Source organism: Bactrocera oleae, chromosome 4 (genome assembly GCF_042242935.1).
Source record: "Bactrocera oleae isolate idBacOlea1 chromosome 4, idBacOlea1, whole genome shotgun sequence".
Taxonomy (NCBI): domain Eukaryota; kingdom Metazoa; phylum Arthropoda; class Insecta; order Diptera; family Tephritidae; genus Bactrocera; species Bactrocera oleae.
This window is the reverse complement of record NC_091538.1, coordinates 12727194-12751691: the sequence shown is the minus strand read 5'-3', so window position 1 is coordinate 12751691 and position 24498 is coordinate 12727194. Positions and strand designations below refer to the sequence as shown.

At 37.3% G+C, this 24498-nt stretch overlaps 1 long non-coding RNA gene and 1 other non-coding gene across 2 annotated transcripts; both read left to right on the top strand.

Annotated features, from left to right (window-relative positions):
- Nucleotides 1-12875: 12875 nt before the first annotated feature.
- Nucleotides 12876-13322, top strand: LOC106614450 (uncharacterized). Its single transcript, XR_011396126.1, has 2 exons — nucleotides 12876-12938; nucleotides 13147-13322. It is a non-coding gene; the product is annotated as an uncharacterized protein (transcript).
- Nucleotides 13323-17126: 3804 nt separating this feature from the next.
- LOC118683196 (uncharacterized) lies at nucleotides 17127-17655 on the top strand. The gene is made up of 2 exons (XR_011396125.1): nucleotides 17127-17500; nucleotides 17558-17655. It is a non-coding gene; the product is annotated as an uncharacterized lncRNA (long non-coding RNA).
- The last annotated feature ends 6843 nt before the right edge of the window (nucleotides 17656-24498 follow it).

Below are 24498 nucleotides of genomic sequence, written 5' to 3'. Positions count from 1 at the left end.
TTTTTTTTGGTGGTCCAACGAACAAAGCGAAAAAGTAGAATTAAATAAGCGGCGCTTGTGGCTTACAAATTACACAATTTGTTGTGGTTATCGAGTACAATATGTGTCGGTAGACAAATGGCGGCAGAACCATTGGACAAATGAAAGGTTGACTCTCAGCTGGCGCACGGTATTCAACTAAATAAATGGCGAATGGTCAAAGCGAAAGCAAAAAAGCGCGGCAAATTGATTGAAAATCTGTTGAAAGAATTGCAAATTTATTTTGACAGCAAAGAATGGTTAATTAGAGTGTATTTATAGTCACATAAAGTGAATTTGTTTTTCTGAATTTTCATACCACAAATTCTATGCGTTTATAAGTGAGCTCTGGACTTTCAATGAAGACGACATTTATACTAAGATAAATGTTAGGAAGATTACTTAAAATTATGAGATCCTACTCGTATTCCATGAAGAAATATTAATCTTAATATAAATAAACGGTATTTGAATTAAATCATTGAAAAAATTAAGGATTTATAATCTAGTAACTCCATAAAAGGTACGGTATTATATAGCTATAAATATATACTATATGCTCAGAAAAACATTTGGCTTTGGCGATCGTCACAAATGACAAATCTCTCACCTAGCCTTTGGAGTAGTAACTTTAGCTAGAATACTGTCAAAGGTCAGTGACAAATGTTATGACAAATCTGTGATAAGTGTTACGATAAATCTATTCCAACATATTCAATAGTAAGCATTGAATATAGTAACTTAACCTCAATCAGTTTGTAAGTAAAATCCGTTATATCCAAGCTCGGATTTACTAAAATCCGTAATATTTGTATTCCAATGCATAGTGGAAGTCGACCATTCTAACTTAATATATTTTCCTTCAGAATAAAATGAAACTGATCAACTAAAGATGAATGCTAAGTTTGGGTTTGAGAATGTATTAACAAAATTCGAAGACCTGATGGTTCCGTCCATTTTGCTCCATATGAAACTATTATGAGACGAATCAAACCGAACAAAAGTTAGTTATTTAAACAGACTAAAAAATATAATATAAATAATCAGCGAAACGCGCTAAGTTGGTTTAACCATGTCTGTCTGTCTGAGTATACGCGAACCAGTCTCTCAGTTTTTGAGATATCGATCAGAAATTTTACACACGTGTTTTTCTCTCCAAGAAGAAGCTCATTTGTCGGGAAGGCAAATATTGGACCACTATAGCATATAGCTGCCATAAGAACTGATCGAACAAAACCATAAAAGGCTTTGTATGGAAAACTTTTTTATTTGTGAAGAGTATTATAACATCGGTGCAATCGAAGTTAACTTTTTTTTTAACTTTATTTTCGGTGAGAATATTTCAGACCCATAGTGGGGAGTGATCGGCTTTGCATATTTGGTCAGTGTTTTTAGAAATCTCTAGTGCAAAGCTTAGTACGGATTTTGAAACAGACGCCTCTTTATAAAGTCCTTAAGAAAAAGAAGAACCTAAGCAGTTTTTACGAGCAAGTTTTGTGGAGACTTTAGCGTCAGTCTTATGCGCATTATTCGCCGCATAATTCCGCTCAGCTCTAACAGTTTATGACATCTTACGAACTATAAGTATTTTTTATCGCTCATTTAACTTCTACGTCTATTCTTCATACAAAACTGGAATATAGCTCGTGCCAAAGCATAACCAAGCATATTGAGTTATAATTTGAAATGAGTTTTATATGTACTTTTCATATTCTATCCAAAAACTCACACTTCACTCCCTCTCAATTTCCTAATTCCTCTAAACTAGCTCATAAATATCATACTTTGATTTTTAGTGCCAGCAACTTCCGCCTATTTCGGCATTACGAAAATAATATCCTTCAAAGAAAACGATCACAGCTGCCGAATATCCTGCGCACGCTCACGGCTACTTTGTTACGCAGTCGCCAATGTCATTTCAACACTTAATTTCAGCTATCATCCGTTTGTTCGCCAACAGTGCAATGTCTCTACATTGATTCGTAGTTATTCCGTCAATTTTATATCAAAAATTTTATTTGGTCATAAATTGCAACATTGCATTCGTCATGCTAGTCACACGGTTTGCGCATATCTCTCAATCTTTCTCTCTCTCACTCGTGTATTCGTGTGTGCCTCTCGGCTGCTTCTTGCTGCCACATCCTTAATCGTATTTTTATGATTTTTAGCACATTTTTGATGGACATGTGTGCGCTTTTGTCAGAGTTTCTGATTTTCCAATTTCTGATTTTTATAGACGTTAATGTGGAATTCATTTCTCAATTTTTATCTATTTATTATTTTGGAGGGGAAAATATCTGAGAGATTTACGAGCGTTTCCGTCTAGACTTCGTTGCATTTTGTCATTTTAGAGAACATTAGCATCTTTCGTGCAATTTTCGTAAGCGCCTTCATATTGATGGATATGTTGGTATGTGTTTTGTGTTGTTTGCCCGACATAACACTACGCTCTGATTTATGATGGGAACATCGCAAACATTCGCTCAAATTATGTCTGCATTTTGACAGTTTATTGCTTCGATTGAAATATTGACAGCTTCATTTCTAATCTCAATAATAAGATTTGTGGATGATTTGATGAGTTTCAGATGGAAATTTTGTCACAATATATTATACTTACATATATACTATCCATATATCTATATATAATATAAGAGGAAATACATATATTATTCTATATAGTAGTAATTTATAATAAAATCACCCTGTATATTTTTATAACTTCTTTATTGTCGTTGTCTTAATTACTACACATAACTGAAGAAATGCAAAGTAGTAGAAAATATTATATTCTATATAAGCATCTCTTACTCCTTCGATAAGAGAGATACAGATTACTAAAGCCCTCTATTGGAAAAATATTGGATTTATTTTTAACAGACCGTAAATTCTATCTCCTTCCTCTTCGATAAGTCATCATACATACTATTTTAAATTGTGTAATAAAAATATCAGAACAATATTTTCCATAAATTAGACCAATAAAGCTTTGAGCGCAAACTATTTGTGGAGTAATTACTATATCTTGGTTGGTTTTTATCAAGAAGACAAACATATATTAACTCAAATTCTTCAAAGAGGCTGGGAGTTTTATTGAGGCAGACAATCAAATCTTCCTTCCTAAATATTGATCCAACGCTTCCATTCCCTGTTTCAAAACAAATCGAAAGATTATTTTCTATAATTTGTAGGCTGAGCGTCACGGAAAACCTTTCGCCAAGCATATGTACAACATGGACTGAAAAGCCTTTGGCCTAATTGAGAGATCACGAAAACACTCTTTTATTATCTTAGAGTACTAACCTTAACTAAAACAGGCCTACGTGCGTCGCCAGACATCCACTATATTTACCTCGCTACCTTAACTACAATTCCATCAAAGTTGCATAATATTTCATCCAATCGTTTTGAAGTTATTGACCTTAAAGTGACGCTACCTTTGCTAATTATTAATAGAAAAATCGGAGTTTGGGGCTTTGATAAAGCCTGTATCCTGATTGGAAAAATACCGTTGATCGCTCAAAATCTGCTCCGGCATATTCAACGGTCAAGTACTGATATTGTTAAGTAGAGCATGAAATTGAAGATGGAAAAAATTTTTGGCCAAAAGACTGTTGTTTTTTAATTTTCCGACAGAAAGCACTTGGTACTGGATAGAGTCATTAATGGCTCTAGGTCTTTTTCGAATAGCTGGTACACCCTACAAACTTTTTTATGGCATCATAGCAAATGTTTTGGAGTTTTCATTTAATTTTTCTACAAAATTTTATGCAAATGCTTTAATACATATTTTCTACAGAATGAAAATTGCTTCCAAAAAATCCACACTTATAAGGATTGCGATCATAATTGCAATTGGTGTTAACAGATGTGCTTCCTGGAAGTCGAATTTAAATGTGTCTCCGAAGAGACCTTTCCACACGATACTATAAAACTGCAATTAGTAATGTGATACTTTTATTGAAAGGATAAACCGCAAATTTCCGCTACACTAACCGTACATACACGTGTAACTGTATTTCAAAATAACAATATAAAAATAAGCAGCTTAACGTGAAACTTAAGTCTCACAGCAAAAACTAAACGCAGAAACCACAAAAGTAATTTTACACGTTAACGGTATATATGTACATATACGAGTAAATGCATGTGGCATGCTACGTGAATGAAATATTTTCACAGGACATTAGCTGCTAACCGTTAACGCTCGTAAAAAGTCATTTTTTTAAGATTTAAATGCAAAGACAAAACAAAAGCAGTTAAACTTAAAGCAACAACAAAAAGAAAACAACAATGTCCAAAATCGTGAATGTCAAACGTAGTTTCGGGTGATGGATTAGCTGCGTCGCAAGGACAATGCAATTGCACATTCGCATACATTTTCTTGCATTGGAAAGACATAAATTAGTATTAACTAATAAAAAGTTTCAAAAAATAAAATTTTGTGATCTGACATTGAGGAGAAGCAGGAAAAAAGTGCGAACCAACAACCCTCGGCGCTAAACACACTGCAGCCACACCTTTATACATTAGGGTGAGCCAAAAACACCATACAAGTATATCGAATTTTATATGGTACACTAAGGTGAGCCAAGGAAACAGTAATATCGAATTTTATACTATATGGTGAGCTAATAAAAAAGTAATATTCAATTTTATACATTAGGTAGAGGCAAAAAGATATCGAATTTTATACAATAGGGTGAGCCAAGAAAACATTAATATTGAATGTATGGGAAAATGAAATTAGTCTATAAACAGAGGATAAATATTTCTGCAAGGAAACATTTTAAGCCCCTTTAAAAGCTTTTGAAAGTACGAGTTTTTAAATTGAAAAAAATTCTCTAGTGATAGATTTTTTAGGTAATTATATGCTTTACAGTAAACCGCAGTGTAGAAAGATGTATCCTAAACCATTCGAAAGTCATGATATTTTTAATAAAAACAGTTTTTTACCTGGTTTTTTATGAGGAACTTTGGATGCTCAACGGCACTGTTTAAAAATAACCTAAAAATATTTCCTTGAATGAATTTTTTTTTCTTCCATATACATACATATATTCATTATATAGATATACATTCATATAGATATACATATATAGATTCATTTTAACCCATGAATTCTATGTTATTTTTTTGGCTCACCCTAATATGTTTTTTCATAAATTAGATAATATTAAGGTAACTGTAAATACGAAACGCTGGCGCTCATAAAATTCATAAGTCCATTAAAGCGATAACAGCAGATTTGAATGTGAAAAAATTGGAAAACACAATTTACAACATTGATCAGTTTAACAATCATCATTAAAGGATATATCCTACGATAGCTCAAGCAACATATGCACATATACATATTATGGAATGCTATGCTCATACAGATTTTCCTTGTAAAATATGCTAAATGTGCTGTGTGAATGAATACTCTTAAGACTATGTACCTCGATATCCATATACGCCGTTTGTTGTTTGTATGTTTGTGTGCGCGGCGATCCGCAATAATGCCATTAACAGGATTATGTATGGGCAATAAATGTGGCGCATCTTGCCAAAGAAAAGCGCTGCTGGCGAGTCTACTCATTACTCTCCTCTACCTACTTATGTACTTCGGGTTGATCGTCATTGGGAAGATGCATTCGTTGCAGATCATTTGTATGCAAAAAGGTATCAGTAATCCTGTATTTACATATGTATGTATGGGTATGCAGAGTTACCGAAGATATCTATGAAAAAATATAAATCTCATCACACACAAAACTGCATGCAAATCTACTTACTTTGAATGCTTATCAACTTAAATGCACTTTGACAGTTGTAGCTGTTTTAATCAAAACTCTCTGTTATTACAATATCAAATAAATGCAACATCTCATTGTCGGCGAGTGCCCAAAGAAAGGGTTAGAAAGGGGCGCTTACAATGTAGGTAAACACTTTTTTGTTTCCAACCCTCTTTTCTTCAAGACACATTGCAATTTTTTTATTTCGATGTCCCTACGTAATCTACAAGTAAGCTGCAAGAATTTGTCAGCAACAAAACGATGCTCCGCTGTACATTTCAATAAATGTCAATAACTGTGTGTAGCTGTCAATGAACGGCAACTGTGCAGCGAATGTGTCAAAAATTGCAACGCTGACAATGTGTTTTGCAAATTATGCTGTCTGTTTTTTCAATATGCACCATCTATTTGAAGGGGAAGGGTAAATGGGTAGGGATTGCTTACGGATTTTTGCATGTGAAATTATTGACTGAAAGTGTTGCGGTGTTTATCTGTAAATATGTAAGTACATTCGTAATTTGTAGGTAATTTATTTTGTGTTAAATGTTGCAACAACATTTACATAAGATACTGAAATTGATTGAATTTAGGAGGTTGGCAGAATTGCGTACAGAAACCCAAGCTGTTTCAAAGAAAATAGTTTATCTTTCAATCATTTTTGAAGCAATGAACACTTTGTAATTAGTCTAAGCCGTTTTCTTTATGTTAAATTAGAGCTACCGTTCTCATTATTTCTATCCCTAACACCCTCTGGGCTTGGGTTAGATTAGGTTAGGTGAACAGTTTAATATTCAAGAAGCCACAAATAATATCACTTGGCTAGCTAGAAAGTCCTCTCCGTGGTAGTGCTCAGTACTCTTGTGTTTGGATCAATAATACCGTCGCATATTGTCAGAGCGACTTGTGCCTGCTACAATATTATTGAGGCCTGGTTCGTAGAAGGTATGGCAACTAAGATGCTTCAACTTTAATCTGATGAAAGCTGGCGATAGAAGCAGAAATTTTCTACATGTTTTCTCAGCTCATCCTTCTCCATGTAATTTTGAAAAGTTGCGTCCTCCGAAATCTTTAAGCTCGCCGCGTGATATTAATATAGCAATAGCACAGAAAGATTACGCTGGTTGCTGACCAAAGCTTGCTAAGCTCTCGCAAGGAGTGAATGCAAAGCTCCCTGAAAAAAGCTGAACTTCAGAGAAGTATACTTGTTGGTTGCCACTTCTGATTGAAAAGTAGCGGTCTTACATCATGAAGCAAGAGTTAATTGAGAGCTTCCGACAGATGACAACCCTCCATTCCCCTTAAACTTCGATTCATCCGTAAGAAAAGCTCACTGCAGCTCTTATCCACCCATATAAACCTTGAAGGTATGTGCGCGGAGAAGATGCAATCAGAAGTAGGAGTAGGATGATGTCGAAGTGAGAGAGAATTTCGGAATGTTGCTCTCTAGATTCTTCGACGTATCCGATTTCTCGGGGTCTGATAGCAACATTCGCTGATAGCAACATTTACCGAGCGTCCTTCAGCAGACAAATACACCATAAAACAATATTGGCTTAATAAAGCCTGATCTTATTACTACTCCATTCTCCAGAAAGGTATCAATATTTTCTACTGGATATTCGTATGGTTCTGCGCTACAAAAAATAGTTTAAAATAATTTAAAAAAAAAGTATAAAAACAAATTCCCGGAAACAGTATTAAAATTTAAATATTCTAAACTAATTCGCAACCGCAGTGTTGAGAACTGCAGTAAAAATTATTGACTAAATTTTCCCATGAGAAACTACGATTGCAATTTCCTGTTTCACAATCCAATTAACCATTTTAACCTGCTAAAAAAGTAACACCCGCATTTGAGCAACTGTACCAAGGCGGGTAAATGCTCAATGACTAACTGCTAACACAGAAATAAACGCATTGGGATATTCAAAACCCACGCTCATTGCAATACTGCCCTTAATATAATGTGTATTATCCCTAACTGGCGAGCTGTACTACCACAGTAGCTACCTGTTGCTGCCACTCGATTGCGCAGTCACCTGTGGCGACATTTCACTTTGGCCAGAAGGGGAATCAGAAAGCACATGTAAACATGTAAATGAAGGCCTAACGGGTCACAAAAAATCACAAAATCGAAAATTGAAGTCGCGGCTGCACAGCTGGCAAGGTCCAATACAGAGTCCACTAAAGCGACGAGAGAGAGTTGAAGTTTCAGTAGCAAAAACAAAAACAAAGAGATTCTGAAAAATAAAAAACTTAATGTTTGCGTATTTTGTGCAATGTCATTCACACGCAGTGCAGTGGCAGGGAACACGTGTGCAACAACAAATGAAGGAAAAAAAATTATAATAAAAAACTAATTTTTTCCATAAAATACGGGTTTGTCACATATACGTCGACATTGTGATGCGTTGCCAGCGCTTGCACTTGACCATCTTCGCTGCATATGTACATACATACTTATGTATGTTTGCCTGTGTGTAGGCGCATTAAAGCCAAATGTGTGCACTTGCCACCACCGGCAGCCCGAGCGCCGGGTCAACGCCGACACTGGCACTGGTTGGTCACCTTCGCTTGAGTAGCGTCATTATGCGCTACAATTAGGGTATGTATTTATGTAGATACGGCTCTGCAATAAATTTGATTCAACGCATCAAAAATGTAACGTATTTTTTTTTTACAAGCCCCTCCACTCTCCGCTAGTCCACGGTTGCTTACTTGTGTGGCTTCTTTCTCTGAAATGACGCGACTTTGCATGTATTTATGGTAGAAATGCTTGCCTTCTTCTTTGCATGTGTAGTTGTTATAAAGATAAAAATCTTTTTCCCAAGCAATTATATACTTACTTACTTACATATTTATATATGTATGTTTTCTATTTTTGTATGTTGGTTTGTGTGTATGCAATACTAACTATTAGCGAAAAAGACGTTAAAACGGTTGCTGAAGTTATTTTGTAAATATGATTGAAGCGCTGATGCTTATTTTTTCATGGGAATGACACAGTAATGAAATTTTAATATGAAAATACCCATAATTTTATGTCTAGCTCGTAACAAAGTATCACCGCAGCTCAGTTCTCATGCTATCATGAGATTTTTGTTGACTTTAAATTACAGTCAAAATGTTAGAACTTATCTTATGGAATCATAGGCCGCATCCAGAAATCCGTTACATTTTATAGTATAATATTTTGGCAAATATAGATTTAAAATATTAGTTTTTATATTTTTATACCCTGAACTACCCTGAAGTTTACCACGAAGCTAGTAACGCCCGGAAGGAAACGTGGGAGACCCCAGAAAATATACATATACATAAATGATCAGCATGACAAGCTTAGTCAATTTAGCGTCTCTCCGTCTGTCTGTATATATGCGAACTAGTTTTTCAGTTTTTGAGATGACGCTCTGAAATTTTGCACATGTTCTCATCTTCCAAAAATCGGTTCATTTGTCGAAACCGCCGATATCGAACCACTATAGCATATACATAACTGCCATACAAACTGAACGATTAAAATCAATTTCTTGTATGGAAAAATCTCTTATTAGACAATATATCTTAACGAAATTTGCCATAGACTAATTTCTGAGGAAGTGCTGTAACCCCCGAAAAAATGGTTCAAATCAGATCACTATAGCATATAGCTGCCATACAAACTGAACGCTCAGAAAAAAGTGCTTGTATGGAAAACTTTTTAAATTGACAGGATATCTCCACGAAATTTGGCATGGGTTGTTTCTTAAGTCAGTAGAGTATTTTCATAGGAAATTGTTCAGATCATACCATTATATCATATAGCTGCCATACAAACTGAACGATCAAAATTAAGTTCTTGTATGGAAAACTTTTTTATTAGACAATATATCTTCACGAAATTTGGCATATATTATTGTCTAAGGCAATGCTAACATACATGAACGAATCTTTCAGATCGTACCTTTATATCATATAGCTGCCATACAAACTGAACGATCAAAATTAAGTTCTTAGATGGAAACTTCTTTATTTGTGAAGTGTATTATAGCTTTGGTGCAGCCGTAGTTAACGTTTTTTCTTGTTTTTTATTTATTTTCTAATCATTAATTTTTTGAAATCCTAATTGCGTCCAGTAAACGATCTCACCAAAAATAAATAATTACAATCATATTTCAAAACCTAATATATTCATAAGGCATCAATCAATCGTACATGCATATAATATATATGTACATATATTACATAATGTATAAATAAATAAGCAAAGAGTTCTCAAACATTTTCCAACATTGCAAATGCTCTTAATCTCTATTGAAAACAATTTAAGCTCATAATAAATGTGATAATAATTGCTCTTATTGTGTTGTAATACTTTTGTGCGTGTGCTTATGTCCACAAAATTACAATTACTCATTTGAATATATGGAAAAGCCAGTTAATTTTCAAAGAATAAAAAAAATCGAAAAATATTCATTACTCAGGAAACCCGGAAATTTTAATCGCATTGTAAACACACATAACTTTTACCATATTTTTCAACAGCTTCCTTGCTTGTAATCCTTTGAAAGTCCAGCGGATTACAACACCAACTAGAAATGGCAAACAAAACTGGTACTTTTTTCCGGCATTAACAAAAAAATAATAATAATTTGACTTGCGAACGCGTCAGCGTACAACTGCTTTTGTATTTACCGTTGCCCATTTTCAGCCAAGAGCAGCAACTTGATATATTATATAATATAATACTACGGATGCTTATGCCTTAAATTTTTTTCATTTCGTGTATCAGCTTGACCATTTTGAGCCAGCTGCGCGCTGCTTGCGATGTTTACTGTCATAAAGCACGACATCATCCTCACTTTTGACAGCTTTCAGCCAGCAAACATATGCAAAATAATGACTTCGGCCCCTTTCTCCTTAAATCTGTTTTCCATATAATACATATATATATACATATTACTACGTATGTATGTTTGTATGTGTGCTTAAACCCCGCAACATTTTCCATCTTTGCGCTTTTTATGTTTTTCATAATTAACTTTTTCTTTTCTCGCAGTCCAACCCTTTTGTTTTGTGCCGCAATGTCCAGTTGTAATCCTTTTGTTTCAAACCATCCCCCATTTTTCTTTGTGATGTTTGAGAAAATCACTTTCTGCTGCTTTACGTTTATCTTATTTTCCGCCTTAGCTGCTCTAGGCTGCCCTTTGTAAAATGATTATGTTCCTATTGTCGCAGAGGTGCTGTTATGATTCAATTAACGGCAAACAAGTTGACCAAGTATAAAAAATTTATGTGCTGCTCCTTTCTAGCCCTTAGTTTTCCGCATTCTGTTCTTGCTTGTTTTAACTTTTTTTTTATGTTTGTAAGCTACCTAGTCGAGTTCTTTGATTACACAACATTGTTTCTGCCTTGCGGCTCTCACACTCATTCTCTCTCTGTGTTGTCATAAATTAAAATATTCTTAACTTATGACGAAGTAACTGTCAACTCTAACGGTTTATTTGGGTAATCTTGACTAATGGTCATTTGATATTTTTTTGTTGGCTGCGAGTTAGTGGAAATGGTATGGGAAGGAAACAGAAGCTTTAATGATCTATCACAAAAATTAAGGAAGCGCACCAATCGTATCGTCTATTGGCTTGAGCAAGAAAGTTACATCGTCTTATAAGCTAATGTGAAATAAAATATATTTAATCGTAGCTAAAATACTTCTTTTTAAAAAACCAAAAAAGTCTGCATAATAAGTTGGATGCATAAGAACCTTCTAAGCAGGCTCCCGGAGCTTCTGGCGGGTCACTATTATTGTGTTCGGTCTGGTGTTGTACTGATGGAACACAACTCCTCTCCTATTGACTGGACCGCTTCTGGGCGATTTATTCTTTCAACAGGTCCAATATACTGTTCCGAAATAAGAGTTTGGGCGTATGGGCATACCAAACACATAGAAAAACCTTTCGATAAATTACCCCATTTTCATCACCAGCAACCATTCGTTTCAGTAGTGGATCGATTTGGTTGCAATTTGAAGATGGAAATTTGGTCTATTAGATTTTTTTTCGCATTAATTCGTGTGGCACTCGATGTTCTTCTTATATCGAGCCTTGTTTAAATGGTTTGCTGGTAACCTCATCTCCGAGTAGTTAAAAGCTGAAGCGTTTCAGAGTATTCTTAAACAAGCTTATAATCATTTTCGTCTTTTGAAAACTGAAAGTCGTTTGGTTGCTCGAGGTGGGTTGATGTGAAATTTGTATGAAGCGATTGATCATACTTTTTATATTGTTAAGTGAGACTGAAGCATTTGCCACTTACCGAGTGCAATTCTTCAATTGGTATCTCTATTGTTTTTGTTTGTAGTTATCAAAAGAATTCTGTGTTCATTATTGGTCTACCTTAAGTTGTGGAGTTTATCCGAATTTGAGGAACCAGCTTACTTAATAGTGCGATTTAAGCAGAGTATCTGTCATGAGACCCAATTGAACTTAGTACTCGTCTATGCTTATTTACATTTCGGTTATTAAATCAATTAGTAGTCACTTTACATGTTCAGCTCTTACTGGAATAAATGAAGTTCACTACCCAGTTCGAGATATAAACGTTTAACCGTAAAGTACTTGTACATAATTTTTTATTAAACAATACCGCCTAAAAGTGCAGTATATATTTAAATTTAAGTTCAAATTTGAGTGAGACGTATTTTTTCATACACCACAACATTCCTTCAATAAATTATGGCCGCAATTACCGTTTCAGCCCATTCACACCTTGGAAGCAATTAATTACTTTTTGAAAGCGGTCAACGTCAGCAAAAGTGGCGGCCTTGTTAGCGTTTGACCAATATTTAAGACGTGCGCCATCAGCCGCCAGGCATCATTTTCCAAGTGAGCATCGGCCGTGAGCCAACGGCAGACACACAAATAACAACTACACGCATCTACTGTATCACTTGCTCTACAAAGAAGACAAAGCAGCACAAGAAACAAGAACAAAGTGTGCAAAATGTTGCGCTTTTTCGCTTATCTGCTTGCCATCTGCTTTATCTTATCAGCGACGCGTATGCAAATTCTACACGGTGCAGTTAGCGGACACAGCGATGTAAGTTGTAGCTTTAAGAAGTGTGCTAACGCAACGCACCGCTGAGTAATCAGGCGAAACTTGTTTGTTGTAATTGAAAAAGATTTATTTTAATTTATTAAAATCTTGTGTTTTTATGCGATTTATTTAAATGCGCACACTTTTGGCTTGCTTCGCAGCAGTCTCTTATAATTTTACACCGTCTGGCTAAAAAAAAGTAGCTGCGCCCTAATAAAGACAACTGTGCTCTGCAACGGATTTTAAATATGCGAAATTTTTTTTTTTGTTTTCATTTCAGAGTTTTCAGCGCACACAGAATTGGGCCGCTCCTCCACCGGATCTGAGTTTACCTCCAATTTATCTGCCTGAGTTCACGCCTATAAGCGAAGAGCCACAGGAATGAGCAACAATGAAACTAATAAATATATACAAGTATTATTAATAATAAATTAATGTTAATTTTAAATATGATAAGTTTTGATTTTTATTGAACTTACAAATTAATATTGAAGCAGTGTCCGTACGATTTTGCTAACCTAAACCCATTATAGGCTAACTGCTTTATCATACCTGGTTCTGGTTGGTATTGTTTGTCATTTTATTCACATATGTTTATAACTATGTATGTATGTCTTTATAATCTTTAATGATTGTCAAGGCGAACCACAGTCAGACCTTCTATTGCCATTTCCCTTACTAAACTACACTACTAATCGAGTAAAAGTTTCACTGTACCACCGCACCACATTAGCACGCCTTGCCTTAGTTCAAATATCGCAATACCTTCGTAAGATAACATATAATATAACGTCGGTCATGGAGAGTAACTTGTATCAAGTGGATCTCAAGAAATTTCCTCACATTTTATAACTTTTAGTGAGACCAATTTAGTTGTTTAGTGTATTAGTTTAGTTTGTAGTTGTCAAAAGTCTGTCTGTGTTCATTATTGGGCAACCACAACTTAAGAGCTTATCCGAATCTAAAGAAACTGTTACTTAATACTGCGATTGAAACAGAATATCAGTTTTGAAACCGATTTGAATTGTCCATTTCTGCTCTGTTATTATTAGCAAGCTACAAAGATTTTGGTATGCGCGGAATCTCGAATAAACCCGAGCGTTCTTCCCATTCTGCTGGATATTCATTTGCAAGGCCATTCTCAATTCCAACTCTTGTCTACTCGCGCACGTAACCTGACATTATTATTAGACCCAGGACCTGGTTTGAAATATGAACCTTCAGAGAGTGTATGGTCCCAGCTGAAAGTGGGAAATATCTGTAATTCGAATACATTAGGTTTAAAGATCCACTGAAATCGCAGTGCGCAGTAGCTGAAAATTTGCAGCTAAAATCTTCATTCTCATAAATGTGGTGCCGCTATAGGTTACTACAAAACTACTACCCGAAATATGCGATGGCGTGGGCTAGACAACAAAGCAATTGCATAAAAGTGCGAACAAAGTAGGCCGCGGATATTTAGTGGGAGAGAGACACTTTTGTGAGTAGTGATTTGAGAAGTAAAGTTCACTCGACGAACAAAGCTTATATTTAATGAATGCCACAGCAATGTACTAAAATATGGTATCGGAGTAGACCACATTTCATAAGGCAGGCTTTTTGATCTTGGACATTGCTATACTGTGTAAAGTTTACGATCAATTCCATTGAGTTATGGTACGGGTAGTTATACGAACTTCATGACAAAACGACATCGCTTGCTAAGGCATGTCGTTAAGATGGTTGCGGCATGAGAATAGTAGAGTTTCAAATATTAAGTGCTACTGCTAACAATGAAATAGGGAGGCATTAGCTTTGGCATTAACTGACCGTTAGGAGAAAGACTGCTGTTTCGACTAGGTGCCAACTTGTAAAGTGACTGGCTGACTTGACCAAATCGCTTAAGTGGTTACAACGCCAATTTGAAAAAAAAGTAACTCGCAGACATCCGGTGCTACGTTACCGGTACTGACTTTGGACTAAGTGTGCTTATTTCGGCGATCAAATCCTGCTTGGAAAATCCTATACATGTCTTAAAAAGAAGTACGGGATACTTACTCGAACTCGATCACTTTGGAAAATCCAAAATATTAGAGTATTTGAAATTTTATTCAAGTTTATGTTTTGCTTCACTGTTTTCTTGAACAAGCTTTTTTATTTGCTTTGAAGATGATATGCTTATTGGTATTTTATTATATTAATATACATAAGTACATATGTAAAGGTGTCAAGACACTTTAAAATAATTGAGAAGTAAGATTTTTTTTCTACAAAATCCTTTGATCTACCTTTTCAATTCCACAATCTCAATCAAAATATTTGTATAAATTCAGTTGAGTGAAAAAAGTCAACAATAGCTGCTGCCGTGGAAGAACTACTACGAGAAACACCAACAACAATCCCAAACAATTGAAATAAGTAACAACAACACGAACTACTTTGTATGCCAAGGAAACTTAAGCAATCGCCCGACGAAACGTCATTCATGAAACAAGCGAAAGGCGTCGCCAACAAAAGGTGTGAACCAGCGACAATGAGCGCAAGAGTCAATGAAGAAGTTAAATGGGCACGCAGTGACAAAACGTGTAAAAAAGTGCACATCTACGAGCGACGCGCGTGGAATAAACAACAACGGATAACACACACAGAAAACAAAAGAAAAATTCGAAGCAGAATTCGCTTGAACGCCAGCTAAAATGGGGTTACGCGGAAGGACTTGTATGCAGATGGATTTTTTCGAAAAGAAATTTCGGTGAAATGCAAATGTGCAATGAGAAAACATATAGTACAACGGAAAGCGCAAGAAATGTGTAAGCATTAGCGAAATAACAGCAGCAGCAGTACAAAACGCTTGGCAGGACAGGCGCGCGTTGGAAGGGTTGTCAATGCGGCGCGTTACGCGCAGCCAACAACTCGAGTGTGTAAGCGAATAAAGGGATTTTCCTCTCGAATAAATGTGCATCTATATATGTGTGTATATGAATGTATGTGTGTGCGTTCGCCACCAGGACACACTCGAAACAGCTGGCCGTGTAAAAGATTAATGTCCGAAAAATGGTAATTTGTAAGCGCGGTGACAAGCTGCCAAAGGTAAGCTGGTAAGCGAACGCGTTGTAAAGAGGGGTAGCGCTGACGCACGCGCTTAGCTATGCAAAAGTCGAAATTGAGTTGTAATCTCTGTGATTGTCCCACTTATGTTAATGAATATGTATGTGCGCTTGCGCAGTAGCTTCCCAGAATGGCATGTCGCGCTTGTGCGTAAGTTAGTGTGTGTGTGTGTGTGTGCGACTTTCTTTGCTTTCATTTATGCTTAATTTATGGGCCAACGGCACTATCACACCTTTCTGCTTGACATTCGGAACGCATCCTTTTATTTCATTAGCCTTTTTCCAACTACTAACTACATGTGTGTGTGTGTGTGTGCGCGCGTACGTGTTTTCCTACGTTTTTTAATACTCCTGTGTTTTGTTGAAGACATTTGGAAAAACAGACAATGCGACACGTTTGTTTTGTAAATATTGCGTTTGTTATTAATGATCGTGCACTTCAGCTTCCAGTTCAGCGCAACCGAAACTGAAAACTGAGCATGTCTTTTGCGAACGCGTACTCACTCTAACGTCCGCATGACATTCGCAGTCGATCGATGTGAGTTTTCGAAATTTTTTGTCATTTGATTTTGAAAACTTTCCCACTTTCCCGCATTGAAATTTAATATTTGTCATTGATTTTGAGTTTGTTGCGTTCACAAAATTTGCATACATACCCACAAAGCTCCATATACGATATATTGTAAGGCATCCGGGCGCTCTTATTTTTATCTCATACCCGTATTTGCATACGATTCCCATTTGTCATTTGTCACCGTTGTGTTGATAAATATTTTCATAAACATAAATACTTTTAGCTGCCGGGCGCGTCTTTTTGTATGCAAAATATCCTTTTTTTTACATCCTTCAGTTGCTCTGCTAGGTTCTACTTGCACTGGATCAGATTAATGAGCTCTTAATTATTTTGTGTTAAACCTTTTTTGCTGCAGCTGTTGGGCAATTAATAATTTTTATGCAAATCTGGTCCTACCTGCAATTGGTACTTACTCCAACATTGAAAACAAGAATTTGAACCTTCGTTAACAAGCATTAGGGCGCCATCTATTCGTAGGTATCATATTCATACGTAGCCATCCTCAATTGCCATCTTAAAAGAAAACTTACAAAAATTTTGTTAATATTTCAATTTTGAGCAGATTTTTATTTTCAAGAAAAAGTACTTGAAAAATGTGTCTCTTATATCAAATCATAAACGCAAAATTCCTAAGTCAAAAATTATATATCTTGAGGTACTTGGGTATTTTAGATAAATTAAATATTTTTTAAATTTTGGAATCGGCAGTTAATTAATATTAGTTGTTTTTGAAAATCGAAAAATAACAAAAGATACTCGCAGCCAGTAGCCCCGCGAGCTGTACCCGAACGATATCGGGAGATGAGAACCAAAGAGTGGCGCTTTTTGTGGACGCAAAAAACGGGAGCAAGAGGAAAGCTATGTATGTGGGTGAAGACTCGGAAAGTCATTCAGAAAGTCAAACGCCTGATACAGGATTTTGAGCCTCTAACATCGACCTGTAGAGACGAGCACAACGATCGTAATGAAAATTTGTAAGCAACTCTTTTCTAACTAGCTTTCAAGTTGTTAAACGAAAATGTTCATACCAGAATGAAGTCCGCACCGCAATACAGCGACTTAAGTACAACAAAGATCGTCTTACTGCGAAACAATTCAACGGCGGCGGAGATGTGTTGATAGGGAGCATGTCTGCAAAATATGGCTAGACGAAAGCCAACGATTGGAAGCTCAGTACACTGTGTCCTGTCAAGAAGAAAGGCGACCCAACGTTCTGTGCCAACTACCGAGGAATCAGCCCAATGCCCAAGGTGTAAAATATCCTGTCAATAATATTATGTAAATGATTGATCTGGCTGCTTAAACCTGATCGTTTTACCATTGATCAAATATTCACGGCGACAAGTCTTTGGAAAAGACTCAAGCATATGAAATCGACATCCACCATCTATGAGCGTGCCAGGTCACAAAGGCATCTGTGGCAATGAGATAGTGGACATTGGTAAAACCATACATTGCCTTTACGACGTACTTGACGGGAGTATGGTAAGGAAGTAGATCAGAAATTCACAAAGTTGCTACTCAATCTTGATAGAAAGTACATCCATATTGGAACATGATTGGAATACTCACTGGTCAGAGACTGGTGGCAGCACATGCCTGCAGAATGGAGCTGACAGATCGAGAAGACTGCAGGAAATGTTAAGAGAGAGGCAGCGTGGAAAAAAGTTATCATCTCTTGTGCACTTGTACCACTTTAGCAAGGCAACGCTTCAAGCATTTGGGGACTCCACGATATGAGACAGTAAAAGAGTCATCGTTAATGAGGCCGCAGAACCTATTGAAATTCGCGTCAAGCGCTGACATCCTTAAGGATGATTACTGCGCATGAACTACGTAACGGCACTTCATCTGGCATCGCTATGAACCAAAACTGGTCTATGCGTGGCTCATTAACCTAACAGACTAAGCTAACCTAATCTTATAGAAACTTTATACTCGTTTATATACTTATGTATATAAAAGTATAAATATATATATGATGTACCTGCACAAAAGTACAACTGTACCTGGAACTGTTAGCGGCTGTAAATTTTAAAATTCTAAATACGAATGCATGTCGGTATATCGCGTTGGCGGTATGTATGCTTGCCATATGCTTCGATGTGGCAAATGAATTTCAATTAAATGCCATGCCACGGCCATTTGACAGCCACAAAAAGATATTATATTTCTGCATATATGGGCTGTTTGTAATATGTACGAGCGCTGATCGTGTTCGGCTGATAAGCGTAGCACGTGAGCGCTTATCAGTGGCAAGCCATAGTGCATACATATTTAGTAAAAACGATGCATATGCATTGTTGTTGGTGTATGTAGGTGTGTTGGCTAATGCATTAATGGTTGGCAGATATTTAGATGCGCATATATTAGGACCTATAAGGACACTTATTGCATTTCGGTGGTGCTTTATCGCGTGCTGTGGCATGTACTTGCGGCTAGTTGTTGATGCTTGCCGCACAATCGGCTAAAACGCGCCGTGCATTTATGGACAGACGTCAGCTGTTGGTGGCGTAACGCCAAAAGAGCAGACATAATAAATATTGAAATGACTAAAAATTAGCATAATAACCCTTAGAACAGAGCTTGTAAAGCATTTTTCGTAATTTATCAACGTAGGCAACTAGAAATTTAGGATATACATATGTGCGTATGCAGTGTCATATGCGGCGTGCAATTGAAATAAATATAGCATACGCCACAGCTAAATATAATAGCAACAGCTGCTGCATGCCACATGCCTGGCTTTTGAATGCTGCTGCAGCGCCGTTTGCAGTTTACATCTTCCCGCACTCGAAACACACAAAGCTAATACACAGAGGCACACTAATGAATAGCGAGCGCATAGCATAGAGCACAATCACCCTCAACATCCAGTAAGTTACTGAAAATAGTATGCATCAACCATATGCGCAAAACTCAAACACGCGCCACAAAGAGCCGGTCAACAGTTAGCAGCCGCTCAATCAGTCAGCAAATGTTAAAATGCCAAAAGTGGACTTGAGCTATGCAATATTGAGAGATAACGCTCGTATTGCAAGAAAAGCAAAGCAAAGCAAACCTTACGGAAATTCCGGCAGTAGAGAATTGACAGGCTCATCATCATTTATGGCGATCCGTCAGCAGCCGTAGGCGCAGGCGCAGCAGTTGCATGTTGCCGCATAGCGAGCAAGCTACACATCCTTTTTGTGGCAATAATAAAAATGTTTGCACTACTGACTCGTGCCTCAGTCTCGCACTTCGCTGACTCAGCTCATCTTTCAGCTTCCATTTGATACCCACATGCACTCACACCTCTTCACTATTCTTATCTCTCTGTTAGTCTTGAGTTTATTGTTTGTTATGCTCATCTGCTCATCCCCTTTACAACTCACCTACTTACATCGTTCGCATTCAATATTGCGTATTGTGCGTCTCTTTGGCCATCACTAATTTTAGCTGAATTTTTAAAGTGCGGGCGTTGCCTTTTGTCTTCGTCGGCATAAATATCGCATATACAGTACTTACATCGTTTCCGCATCCTTAATTTGTTTTGTTTAACCGTAAGTAATCTATTTTTAGTTGTCGTTCTTCTTCGTTGTAATGTCGTTTCGTTTCAAGCACTTCTTTTCTTTGACGCCTCGGTTATGTTTTAATTGTGTGGGTGTAAATATGGCTTTTGTTGTGAAATTGGATTTGGATTTCAATTATTAGTTTATCGTTCCCTATACTGTGGAATCATCGGTTACTACTCAGAGATTAACTATTTAGAATTTTGTAAAGAGTTTCCAATTTTTTTTTTTAATTTTGAAGGATTTTTTGTTTAAAGTACAGTACTCAGTAAATTGAGGCACATTTAAGTATTCGTACTGAAGGATAAAGTTCATGAATATTGATCTTTATTTAAGCCTCAAAAGTGTAATTATTCATAACATTTCTGTGCCCAAAATTGGTTTGACCCCAGTACTAATCTTAAAGCAATTGATTTCAATTCCACCTAGTTCAGCTTTAGGCCTCAAGGTGTGAGAGCCTAGGTATTTTAATCTTTTCCTTGCAAAAGCAAGATAAATCGAAATGGAGTAATGATTCTACGTCCCTAACTTCCAGTCACTACGTGACCGTCACGTTTTCAACTAAATTTTAACAAATCTTTCAATTCATTCCGTGTCCGATGCATCTTTCGAGAACCAACCAATCTGCAACAAACCGCAAAGACGGTTCCCGAAAGTCCAGAGCATTTTTTCTTGAAAGATCATTAGCCTTGCGGGTACCAACGCCCCTTTGACCAGGCACCCATAAAAGCCTTAACACAAAACAGCTCGTTAAATTTCATTTTGGACCAAATCCGGAAATTGCCACCTTTCATAGCCTCAACCTGCTGCCTAGAGAAGGTTTATATACTAAGGATCGGTCGTTTTATAATCCTGACTCGTCTTTATTTTTAATAAGGTGAAAGTATTTAGAAAGAAAAATTTATGACTTGAAACTATACTTTTTAAGAAAGGAAAGCGTTTCTGAAACCTGGGAATCAGTATTAAACGGGAGCAACAGAAAAACGGGTTTAGCATTTCTTACATAGTATAAACATTTTCTGACCGTTGCTGGTTGATTTTAAGCGGCAAAATCCCCGCCGAGCCCTCTCCGAGGCTGCCGACTGGTATTAGATACCACAGTATCACGACGATGGCAGGTACGGGCTGGAAACAGTGTCATGCGACCCGTGCCGGAATCAGCCTTGCTAGGGATCCTTAAATAGCCCAGACTCATACAGAGCTTACAGATAACTGGCCTTAATAACAAGATAGACTTACTTACGTCGCGGAGGCTATGTGCAATCGGACCTACTTCCCCTACACTCGTGAGTCCAAATTATGAACCAGAACAACAAAAATAGAATACTAAAGGAGTCCGGCTCTCCTGGAAAAAAGTCGGGATAAACTGATTGTTCCGTGAAGAGGGCAGCGTTTTCAACAAGCTCGAAAGCAGTCAGCACAAAGACAGGAGCTAAGCTTGGTTTAGGTGCAAGGGCTGGCACTAACTCTGGAGCCGAAGCTAAGCATAGCTCCCGATGGCAACTACACCAGCGGCAGCAGGAACCAACTCTTGTAGGTCGATGACCAAGCTGAAGCAAGATAAGCGACGAAGCGTCGTGCTGCGCACAGCCAGTGCGGATTCGACATCGTCATGCACATATATATATATACATATATACCAGGGCCAAATCAAAATGATTGCGTGCGACAAGGCGAGATTGGTCCAACTGTATAAAGCCGCTATAGCCAAGGTTGGGTAGGTATACCTCGAAGCTAGGCTGGTAGCGGTCGACAAGAAGGATATTTCATCCAGGCAAAGGAATGGAGAGGTGGAAGTTCGTTAAGGCCTTCGACGACCGCGCAGCAGAAGCTGGCGTGGAGACTAAAAGGACCACGATTTAGATCTTGCTGCTATCAACAACCCAATACATCGAACCACTGGCGAAATGTTGCAGGAGGAATAATTATGGATTCACGAAGGTCAATATCATGACCTACAAACTGGTAAATTAACAAGAGTTTATAGCAAAAAACTTTGTATACATTCCCTATTGGGTAGGTATGCACAAAACACTTTTCGAATATTTAATTTTCAAACGTCACACTAACGACGCATAGTGTGCGCCGGCGCAGCTGTTATTCCCCGAAACTATTCTGGCCACGAAGGGATTGTCCTGTTGGCACGCATAATGAATGAGTCAATGAAAATAAATGCATTACCGAAGTCAGACAAACAACCCTCCTGCGCGTCCGCCCCCACCGAAACAAATACTAAATATAGACAGTGTGCATTGCTGGAAATTATTAGAGCTACGAAATATTGTAACTGAAAAAAATATTTGGGAAAAAAAAATTAATTTTAGTAGCATTTTCATGCCTCGACTGGCACTGGCAGCGTTAGTGAACTCGACGACGCACAGTCTTCGTGGCATGCGTAGGTGAAAGACTGTCGAGAGCAAAAGTAATTAAATCCACGTATAAACTACGATGACGGTACTTCGGCTGTTTTCATTTCACTTCCACATGCCACACATGAAACACTGCCGCAGGCTGTTGAACTCAAAGGCGCATTATTCCTTGAAGTAATGCACAACAAGCCACAAACGAATCCCATTTTTATTTTATTTAATTGTTTTTATTTTTGCTTGTTTTTGGTTAGCATGTCCTGGCGTGTCCTTGTTGATTAGCCTGCTTTCATACTACGCACTTGAAGTGCTCACATATCCTTTTACATTTTTTTCCTGCTTATTGTACTTTTTTTTTTAGGTGCGCATAACTGCGTCGGCGCGTGCCCATTGCCAACTGACACCCGCAACAACAGCACAGCCAAAAAATTAAATGATACATTTGTGCTAAATGGAAAGAAATTGTATGCGCTCATTGGCTATTATTATTTGTAGAACAGTTGGACCTTAGAAATGCCAGACAGTATGGCCGACCGGCGCTCGCTGAGTAACGGTTCACCTAACGCAATATCGGTTTATTGTAATAATAGTCTTTACGTGCTTTACGAATGACTGTTAGATAAGAGTATTGGCAATTAGCGGTACCGTTTTTCACTGTTGACAGTTGTTGACAACTATTTTTATTTTCGCTTGTAAACATGACCAATCATACAACTGATTAGAGAGACAGCACGAACTCACCGTGTAAATAGTCGGCTTTAACGCGAACTCTTAATGATACGTGTCAGACAGTTGGCTGCGGAAGGGTTCTGAATGTAAGCAGCTAAATAACCGACCACAGAAAGTGTCCGATCTAAACTGAATCGAAGAATTTCGACTAAAGCTCATAAAAAAACTGCATGAAACTCCACCTTTTATGGCTATGGACCTTGACAAGTTGACCCGAGGTTCTGAAAAAAAAACTCATATTGGGTTTCCACTGTGCAAAAAGAAAGCTGTTTCCCATTTTCAATGGAGGCATTTACTTTAATGGATGTACTTGACGTCAGTATCCACCGAAGGCAGTCCTATCGACAAGTATGTCCAATAGAGCGTAGTCGTATATTAAAATAACATTTTCTTTCGTGGTATTTTTGGTTTATCAATTCGTAAATCTAATCCAAATTTGAATCATTCATTCCTTTGGCTCTACGACACCTTAGTGAAGCCCATTATGTTCTACCTGGTCTTTGTGTGGTTGAGTGCGCTTGCTTAGGAAGCCCGAGACGTTTAGCAGGCGGCGATTATAAGCATGTATGGTGCACTAAGGTCCACACCAACCCTGCCACTTAGTGCCATTCTAACTGAATACATATGTATGTGTCTGAAACTCAGGAGTCCTTGCACGCTTTGACTTCGTAGCGAATCTTTTAAATCATTAAGTCACAAAACTCGACTCTGGCGGTATTTTATCTATAGTAGTCCAAGTGCGATCCCTCATCTTGATGATTAGTCATTTAACCTAACCTAACTTAAATATCAAAGATTGTGACCGCACTGGCCGTCATACGAATGTCGCTGATGATAACAGAGGAAGTGGGAAATCTCTATTGCGTCTCAAAGACCATCTGTACTGAGCTACGAAGCATTTGGAGTCATTTTAGTTCTTCCCAAAACTTCTGAGGTGTCTAGAGAGAATCCATTAAAATTGGAGGCGGCGCGAACTAGTCGACGATAACATTAAAGAAAAATCTGTATTAGAATACATCACACGCCTCTATGCATTGAAAAGAGGAGAGGAATATCTCGGACCAATATTCTTCGTATTAGCCAACTTTTTTACCCCGAAACCAATAAATTTTGTATTACTTGCAATATTAACGTCAGCTACACCTTGTGTTCCCACAGCGGCTGCCAAAATGCACAGTTTAGTTTTTATGGTTTTGAGCTTAACTAAATCTCTACAGTGGCATGTCATTCACAATTGTTAAAGAGAAACATTTGAGATTATTCGCTACCGATCGGTCATAAAGAAAACTCTCTTTAATCTCGTGATACTAAAACGTATTTGTTACT